Raw genomic sequence first — 10,503 nt, 5'->3', positions numbered from 1 at the left:
CAAACAAAAACCCCCACAATACCTGGTTCTGAGCTCGTGTCAATTTCCGTAGTGTAAATATTGTCACCATGGTCAGTTTCAATTTATCAAAGTGGTGTGATAGCCCTTCAAAGACTTTTTTACTGTATATACTTCTTTACTGGACTGACGTAATAGTTATTACAAACAACCTCAAAATTCATATACCATAGTCTAGTAAAATAATTAGAACTGATAGAATTTGAACAACTATTATCTATCAAAATTCATTTAAAGTTTACATCATTGATTTTTAAATCTTACCGAATTTACTAGCTGAGCAGTTAGTGTAATTGAACTCCAGTAAAACATTTTCACATTAAGAAAGAACACATAGTACGCCTGGAAATGAGAATTTGTGTCAGGCTGTGGATTCTCATGAAGACGCAGTTTTCTCTGTGGGTCAGGAAAGCCACTGAAAGTCTTTTCTTAGATGGGGCTTTTGATATCTAAGAGTATTTAAGGCATGGCTCTGAGGAATAGGAGATGAAGGCTGTACTTAAATTAAGTCAGAAAATTGTCTCAGAAGAACAGAGTATTAGACAACAGTGTTTTTCGGACATGAAATCAGGCAACTCATGAAATCAATCCTTTTATAAAGGATACACTAGAGAAAGGTTTCGCCAACTCTCTAGTAAAGAGTCATAAACTAAACTTTTTGGTCTTTGTGCCTCCAACATTCTTGTTGTTGTTGTTTTTTTTTAATCCACTAATATGACTTTTGTTAGCTTATACAACTGCAATTTGGCAGGTTTATGGTAAGTTAAAAAAAAAAACAAAAAACAAAGCCTTGGTGATCAAACAGATAGGGAGAAGGTCAAGAAACGGGCAGAGCCTGAATGATAACAAAACGTAAGGTTGTCTGATGGGAAGCTGAATGGAAAGAGAGAAAGAGTAATATACCATCATATTGCTGGCTCTAAAGAGTATTCACTTTGCTGGGGATGAGGGTAGGTCTCTAGCATACATGCGTACTACTTCCCTCTTAATGATTCAGAAACAAAGACACAGAGAGGCTAAGAGAAAGTCACAAGGTCATCCACCAAGGATGGTGGATGCTAACGTAATCGGGTGACATAAGCATTGTCTTTGTAAAGCTGTTTCATTAACTACTACATGTGTATAAACACACATTTACAAACACACACAAACACACAAATACATGCACACTGCTTTGTGTCTTTAAACTTTGTGAGTTTTAGGTTATGGTGGAATTCTAGCACTGAACTTAAAATCTATTTCCTAGGAAGTTTTGAAAGAGTAGAAATAATTTCTCTTCCTCTCCACATCTCTCTCCATTTGAGCAGAGAAAACGGTTCTGTTTTCCTTTCATGAATATTAAAAAGAAATTGCTTTTCCTAACCCACTTTGAATTAAGCCCATGCTTGACTTGATTTGTCAAATGTAATATGGGCAGAGGTTATATATTCATTAATAGCCAGTGGGCATTTCACCACATCCCAGCTTCCTAACGCAGTGATCAAAGAAGTCCGTGCTAGGCTCTACTATTCAGGATTCCTCAGTGGAGGCACCAGACGGAACCTCCCTGATGGCCACATTAGGCATGCCATCCAGTTGGAAGGCAAAAGTTGTTATTTCAGACCCATGGAGTTTTAGAGTTAAGGATAATCTAGTCTATGGCAAATATCACACCCGCTCCCATGAATGAATGTTTCGTTTAAAAACAAAGCCTCAGACTGAATAACAGTTAGGGAGCTTTCTCGTCCTTGCAACAACAACACTGTGTAATCCTACTAAACTTGCTAGGGGCATGTGTGGCTTGACCAGACATTAAACAGATTTAAAATATATCATTGCAAGTTTCTGTAACAGACCAAAAAAGTTAGCATAGATTTAATGCTTGAACATTCTTGAAGGAAGCCAAAATGTTTAGAGCCTGCCCCCTGTAATGTGGCTGAGTTTTGAGTTTCAGAATGAAATACAAAACCCGAAGACAGAGTCTCATATTTCACTCTGGAACTACCATGCATCTCAAACTTTCGTATCTTTTTCAGGTATCATACTACAAAAAGTTCCTAAAAAATCTTTTAAATAAATAATGATTCCTACTACCATCTATTAAATTTAGGGTACTCTGCTGCTTTTTGTGTAAAAAAATACACGGTATATGTATATGCCATATATGATGTGTGTATATATATATATGGTGTGTGTGAGTGAGTGTGTGTGTGTGTGTGTGTGTGTGTGTGTGTGTGTGTGTGTGTGTGCTGTAGATGCTGGAGAGATGGCTCAGTGGTTGGGAGCACTGGCAGCTTTTACAGAGGGCCTGAGTTAGATTCCCAGCACCCACATGGTGGCTCACAACCATGTGTGGCTCAAGTCCCCAGGGCTCTGACGTCACTGTTTGGCCTTCCTGAGTGTTGCATGCATATGTTGCGCAGATGTCCATGCCAGTGAAACACATAAAGCCATACAATCAATAAAACATCTGCTCTCTTATGGACTCTCAGTTAAGTTTGGACTCTAAGTTGGGCTTGGCGTTTTGTTGAGTCTGCACTACACTTTATCATCTGCTGTTTTTTAAAATACTGATGTGAGTGCATGCATTTCTCTGGAAGGCTGGGGCTCCGTTGAGGATTATAACCAGCAAGTTACAGACAGATCTGAGTTTCTCCAATGTTTGACTCTTTTGATTTTGACTATGTGAAATTCATACTCCTAACTCAGTGTGGTGACTTATTTTAAAATCCTGGTTTGCCATAAAGCCCAGGTGATGTTATATCATGTTCCCTCCTGCTTCTGCTTCCCAGTTTCTGGAATTAAAAGCATGCACACTATGCACAGCCACTTAATGTGATTATCACTAGTTATTATTATTATTAATATTGCAGTACAGGGATTTTAATCCAGGTTCTTGAGTGCATTAGGTAAGTTAACTATCCATGTACAAGACTTTCAGCCTCTCTAATAAGAAAAATTAAAAAAAAGAAAGAAAACACCTAGGAAAACACTGGTCAACACTGACATAATGATGTACCCTGCATTTTAGTGTTTGGGAGGCTGAGATAGTAAGATCCAGAATTCTTAACCAGTATGAGTGATTATACCCAAATCCTACCGCAAAACAAAGCAACATAAAAGAACAAAAATAGAAAAATATCACCCTGATTCTTTGAAATCCCCATTAAACATATCTAAACCAGTGCTATGGATTATAATCAAATGGACAAAAATAACTTTTATTCTTTATGAGGCTGTATATGAGATTTCCATGCTTAAAAGGATGGATTGGCGAAGCTTCCTCTAAAACGGCTTGCTTAAATCAGGGTGCAAAGCTGCAAGTTACATGTCTCCAAGAAAAAAATTCCACCTCCTTTTACATAACACCTTCCCTAATATATATTTCTAAAATATATTCCTAAAAGAGGCAATATTTATTCCGATACCTCTTTCCATCATAAAACATTGGGACAACTGTCTAAACAACCATCGTGCTATATAACTTGACCCCCGATATTGTTGAAGTAAAGGATAATCGCATTTCATGTGCATCTTTCCTAGGGACTGGTGAAACAACATACTGAGTAAAGGTGCTTGCTTTACCGGCCTGATGACTTGAGTGTGAGCTCCAGAACCTGCACCGTGGAAAGGGGAACTGATTCCTGAAACTTGTCCTCTAACCTCAATGCATACATGGAGTCAGGTATGCCTCCTCCAGCACAAGAAATTTGTGTGTGTGTGCGTGTGTGTGTGTGTGTGTGTGTGTATTAAAACACTCATGCTCTCTGCAATGAATGTTAAGACTCTACAAGTTCATTCTTTTATCTTCAATTCATTATACAGCATATGTTCATAATATAGGTGGTATTTAATTGCTTGCTACAGAATGATCCTTGCCTTTTTAAAAAAGATAATCTTTCTAGATCACAGTTTCTATACTTGTAAAAGTTGTAGCTCCTATCTCTAGGGATCACTGGGACAATAAAGAAAATTCAAAAAAGTAAAACAAGAACATGGAATCTATCATAAGTGTTTGGACGGCACATATTTTTACATATGGGTATTACTCAGTCTTAATATGACTGGAATTGTATTACATGCATTTTCCTATTTACAATGAATATAGTCTATTTTGTCAATTCTCTGATTATTGAGAAGCATGAGTCTAAGAGACATTGATTTTATGCTAAGAAACTCAAATAATCACACCTCTAAATGAAGTTCTATTCCTAGTGGGTGGTAATTACAGTTACTAGGAACCATCAAAGTAATTGCATCCGTTCTATTGAGGCTTATACTAATTGACACTATGAAGCCTTGTTTCCAGCCACTATTGTAGATGGGGAGGAGAACATGACCAGTTATGGCCAATGGGCTTTGATTAAATACTATCTTCCTCTAGTAAGTACTTTTCCCAAGTTCTTATTATTTAAGAAAAGCAGGATTTAAGAATGAAGGAGACATATTTTTGGAATATTTATGAAGAAAAGAATATCATCCTACTTTGGGCCAAACACATTATATTATTTCATAACTGTCATAGTTTTCAGGGGATAAGGATTCATTGCCTTGACACTAGCCATAATGCAACTAAATTCATTGTTTCCATTGTCGAGACAGTCTTGGAATGGAACAATGTCACCTGAGTAAGCAGCAAGCTTACCAAAACACCACCTTTACACCTAATTCAAGTTCCTTCTCTTATTATATAGCAGTAAGAAGCATCCCATCACAAAGCAAACTGCCAATGCCAAAGACTGAACAGCACAGGACTAACTAATTCACCACACACACAGAAAAGTACCCAGCAGAACACGACTGGAGCTTGTGGTTTCTGGTCATGGATTCTACAAGAACACACACGTCATGTGACACGAGGAGTGTCAAGTGTCTCTCTAATTCAATATGTATTTGTGGCATTGCCAGGCTACTCATCTTGACCTACAATAACTACTGATCACACCCTCTTATACTCTTCAAGTGAGCAATTCTGTCCACCTAATGGCTGGCTTAGGGTAAGGAATTTCACTATTATTTAGAATATGGAAGATGGTTAAAGAAATATTGTAAGTCCCTTTGGATACATGACTAGCCATTGATTTTCATAAAAAATCAGTTATTAAATGGATGATCAAAGCCAGAGGAGTCAACCAGGATTTTCTTCTCCTCTACTTAGCACAAGAGTAAAATGGGAGAAAAAGAAATTTTGGAACATGATGTCACAATTGTGTCTTAGAAAATACGCCCAGCAAGCCTTATTTTGTTTTAGAACAAGACCATGATCATTTCAATGAAGTTGGTTAGAGTTGGTTTCATTCCCAATGCAACACTGTAGTATACCTTTCGTTTTTGCACACTGGCACATAGTTTTGGGTGTTGATTCTAATGTATTTGTTTCAGGCACTATTAATCTAGACTCTCCCGGAGTCATCTCCTTTAAAGACTCATGATTTCTGTGTATCTTACATATCCTTAGATTTAAAAAACCATTTCATATTTTTTCAAACAATAGAGTCTCTGACCACCCCCCTGGACTCAGACATCTTGGTTCTAGCCCTTGTCATCTGTATGATTGTGTATGGCTTACTCACTCCTGAGATCATTCAGTTCTCAATTCATAAGATGCGGATATCAATGGCAACTCTCTCTTCTCTCTCTCTCTCTCTCTCTCTCTCTCTCTCTCTCTCACACACACACACACACACACACTCTCTCTCTCTCTCTCACACACATACATGCACGCACACACACAAAGTTTGGGGTTGCTATGAGGATTAAGAGGTATATGTTAAAGTAATGTATAAAACACACAGAATGTCTAGAAACGAATTTTCAGGTACAATCATTCACTACTAGATTTGTGGCCAACATATTCAGCATAACTGATGGCAGGTATCCTGGTTTCTTCGTCTGTTGCTGTGATACAACACTCTGACACTTGCAACTCAAGGGAGAAGCGTCCTCTGTGGCTTACAGTTCAAGGGTGCAGTCTATCTATATGGCAGAGAAGTCATGGCAGCAGGAGCCTGAAGCAGCTAAATACATCTCACACGCTACCGCAGAGAATGGTGATGAGAGTTGATGACGCTCAGCCCTAATCATATACTGACCCAGTATGGATCCCAGGCAGGGAACAGCATGACCCACAGTGGCCGGGCCTTCTCATCTCAACTAAGGCAGTCACGACAGCACCTCATAGTCATGGATTCTGGTATGTGTATAGCTGAACCTTAGCATCATCGCAGCCTCTGTTCATTGAAGACGCCGTCTCGCAACCACAGTTCCTCACGTATTGCCCGTGAAGACACAGGGGGGTGGTGATGCCTGTGTTTTGATTGTGTGATAGGGATGGGGTTCTGACCCACCCATCTTCTGTTGCTCTCCTTGGGAAACAGCACTAATGAAGGAAGGCATTTGGGTCCACCTCTTGCCAAGAGTGACCAGTAATTGCCCATCCCTGGTTGCGAAGGTCACCTTCCCAGAAACCTGTGGTCACAGATGCTTACTCACTTTGCCCTTTAAAAAGATTGTTTTGATTTTTATCTGCTGTACTGCATATCTGCCTCTCAAATGAGAGGGAAAAGAGGTGTTACTCACTTGTTCCTAAAAATCTAAACAGACCCAAGGCTGTGCAGTGATAAGAAAAAGGACATATGTATATTGGTATGTTATTTTTAACCTCTAGTCTACTTCGTAAACATTAAATGATCTTACACTTATTTGTTGCAGTCCAATTTTCTATTAAACATTAAGATGTCCCCTGAATATATGCCACAAAAATCTTCATATAATTGATTAACTTTTGCATTAGAAATACACGGGTTCAGAAAACATAAGCAGGCAATTACAGTGATTTAATATGACAACATGCTCTGACACAAATAAATGGTTTTCCAATATTAATATCATGATTAAAACTTAATACCTTAATTGTGTCCTGGCTCAGGATTTATAAATGTTATATGTTCAAGATTGTGCAATCCTGTCCTGTTGTCCTCGATTTGACTAGATTGTCTGAGGTGAAGGCCGAAGCCACAGATCACTGTGGTGATGATAACTGACTCTCACCAGAGACCCAAATGTCCAACTTTAAGCTCCCTGGCACCATACGCTAACCACTGAGGTAAACATCCAAGAAGGGGACTTCATTATAAAATGAATTGGAATTCATACAAGGGACATGGTACCTTGTAGATTTGAATTGTAGTCCACTTTCCTTGTAAGACAGCACATCTTATCTAAGTATTGCAGATGTTTCTCAAATGACCTAATAAATATTAGAATATCATTGAGGCAAATGAGGTAAATATGTCATTGGAATCTTGCAGCCTTACATAATTAAATGCAACATATCAGCTACCTATTTTTTTTCCAAGCAAGCTAAACTTAACTAGCTTGAATCACCAACACATTTTGATACAGAAGGTGAGATCTGTTCATATGGGCTGTCAGAGGGAGATGTGGGGGGGTGAGTAATTATCTAATTATCATGATATTTTAATTAATTCTGCATCCTGAAAGCACAGATCCCACCGTGGATTTCAAATGGGAGATACCAAATCTATCAGGCCAGAGCTCCAGCCCCAGATAGGCAATGGCATCTCACAGACCTCCAGGCTGCTCTGCCACATCTGACTTCCTCACATGCTCAGCACCTTAGAGAGCACAGTTATGGCATCTCTGTTGATGGGAAGAGGTTCCTATACACATGAATGCAAGGGAGGTTTTATTTCTGCCCATTGATCACTCTGCAGAATCATTGCGAAGCCAACCGTTTGCTTATGTGAAGGTCTTCAGTCGTCAGTACCAAGCTGGGCAACTTAATTCCAGATAGATATTAAAGAAAGAGGGAAGGATGAGATTGTGTGTGTGTGTATGTGTGTGTGTGTGTGTGTGTGTGTGTGTGGAGAGAGAGGAAGAGAGAATGAGAGAGAGAGAGAGACAGAGAGAGAGAGAGACAGACAGAGACAGAGACAGAGAGAAACAGAGAGAGGAGGATCTTTGTGCTTTGAATTTGTGACACAGGAGAGATAACTCACACTCAATTATTTGCTGACATGAAAGAGTGGTACAAGTGGATGTAGAAGTGAGAAGGCTTAAAAACCCCCAGAGTCAAAAATGAAAATAAAGCATGGAGACCGCTTGTTGTATCTACCAGTAATAAGAATAGGAAGGAAGACTGACATAGGATCATGATGGCAAAAGTATACACACCTACATAATAAGTCTTAAAAAATGGAGTCAAGCTGGAGAGGCAGCTCAGTGGCCAAAGTGTGAGCCCGAAGACCTGGATCCCAATCCCTAGAAGTCATCTACACCCAGATACCTATCTGTAGTCCTGGAAATGGGTGGGTGACAAAAGAAGTGGATCCAACTAACTTACTGGCTAAGCAGGATACCGGAAAGGATGAACTCCCACATCCAGCGAGAGACCGTGTCTCAAAACAAATGGTGGGGAATGAATGGGGAAGAGAAGTCAACCCCTCCATTACATAGGCACTGGCATTCCTAAGCACATTCAACCCCAAATGTGTGCTGTGACAGCCACCTCCCTCACAGTGGAGTGCAGCAATTTATGCCTCCTGAAGAACTCTTCACTTCCATCTGATGCCCAAGATAAGGTGCGGTGTAACCATGTAATATCCATTCTTCTGGAAGACCTAACACAAGCTGCAGACACATATTGTGCCTAATGTCTTAGTTATTATTTGTTGAAACCCATCTCTTAAAATTAATGCACAGAGGATGCTGATCGTTGGAAAACTCACTTGTTCTCCAAAACAAAGCAAAACAAGGCAGAGCAAACACAAAACAAACACACAGAAGCAGCCCTTTAAGAAGCGGAGCAGACACTTCCTGTCAAATAATGAACAACATTGTAAGACAGATTCATTCATACTACAGCTGCGATTTGATAACCGGGTCTGCTTGGGATTTGTTTGGGAGATGTCACACCATCCAAGATGTCTTAATTAGGTTGCATTTTATCCAAAGCTGCTGATTATGAAATGAGTGCTCAAGAGTTAAATCAAACTGAAGTCTAGAAACAACGCACAAAGAAAGACTTCGACCATGCAAGCAAATCTCATGTGCAGCTTCTGGCTGATGGGTCCTGTTTCTTGTTTAAATGAACACACCTCTGGCTCGAAAAGTATGCACCATTCCTAAAAGGCGACTGTAGTGCCTGGTTACCACGTGGTTCCTCACAGTGGGACGCCTGCAGACATCATCCTGAAGACTACAGTTTCACATAAAACATATCCCTGAGGACTCATCACGCTCTGTGCAGCGTTAACTTGTGTGTATCTTACACACTGTCTCTCCGCTGTTTACAAGTGTGTTGATGATGTACTTGGAGACAATGTGGTATGTGGCTCCGCACCTTTTGCTTAAGAGATTTATTTCAAAATGTTCTGGCCTCAGCGACTCAAACATGGTTTCACTTCTATTTCACTCCTTATACACAGGAGGAGAGGTTTACATCCATTTAATTTGCACACAGGCCGTGTATTACATAGTAGAATAATTCTAGTTTAATGATCAATAACAGTACATAGAAACATAAAAAAAAACTAAAAGGCGGAAATTTTCATATCGGAGTCAATGTTTTAGAAAGCTTCACGTAATTACCAGTTCAAAGAAATATGATCAGAACTGACTTGATTACAGCAGTTGAGAAATTCTTTTTGCAAAGAAGAAATCACTAACTGAATAGTGTTAGTTTGTTAGATTACCTAGAAAAACACTTTAAGTATTAATTATAGCCAATTGTTCTGTTGTTTTTCTAGTTCCTTTATGAGACTAAATAAGGAAAAAATGTGGAAATGAGAAATGTTTTCTATTTCTCTGTATAACCTAAATTGCTATTAGTATAATAAATTCCATGCTTGTTTATTATGCTTAACAGCAAAAGGAATAGCAACAAAAACCAAAACCATAGTTCATCCCAAATTGAAGAAGTACCCAATAATACATAGTAAGGGTGATTTTATTTATATATATATGTATAATTTATGTAAATATATATATATATATACATAGTAATAATCTAGATAATACACAGTAAGGGCATGTCTCAAACCTTGGATCTGACAGAGAAAGGGTCAATTATAAGCCATATCAAGACCCTAGACAACAATCAATTTCAATGCAAGTTACAAGAGGCAACAAATCTACAGAGAAGAGCTAACAATTTCATTAATAAGTAACTCAGCAGCCATTACCCAATGCTGTTTGGGAACCAGATCTGCACACATAGTTGTGTATATTATAGGGACACATTGCCCTTCCCACACCCAGCCCAACACAACTGTCTGCTAACATAATTCTTGAATATCTGATTAATTCTGAAAAATTACTAAAATCAATTCTGGCTCTCATTCCTTGTAGAACACAGATAAAGAAACTTCAGAATCCATAGGCATTGGTTGCTATGCAACCTAGTATAGCAGTATGGTAGAGTAAACTGGGCTTGAATTATCCAGGCCCTAGTGCTTTGCCAACTTGATGTTTTGATACTCTAAT

The 10,503-nt window shown here is 38.9% G+C and overlaps 1 protein-coding gene across 3 annotated transcripts in view; it reads right to left on the bottom strand.

Annotated features, from left to right (window-relative positions):
• The window catches only part of Zfpm2 (zinc finger protein, FOG family member 2), a 427,444-nt gene that overhangs the window by 77,613 nt on the left and 339,328 nt on the right, over positions 1-10,503 (bottom strand). The gene's annotated exons all lie outside the window — the stretch shown is intronic.

Source organism: Mesocricetus auratus, unplaced genomic scaffold, assembly GCF_017639785.1.
Source record: "Mesocricetus auratus isolate SY011 unplaced genomic scaffold, BCM_Maur_2.0 Super-Scaffold_100023, whole genome shotgun sequence".
In the NCBI taxonomy this organism is placed as follows: domain Eukaryota; kingdom Metazoa; phylum Chordata; class Mammalia; order Rodentia; family Cricetidae; genus Mesocricetus; species Mesocricetus auratus.
The sequence above is the reverse complement of the archived record's forward strand: the minus strand, read 5'-3'. Positions and strand labels throughout refer to the sequence as shown.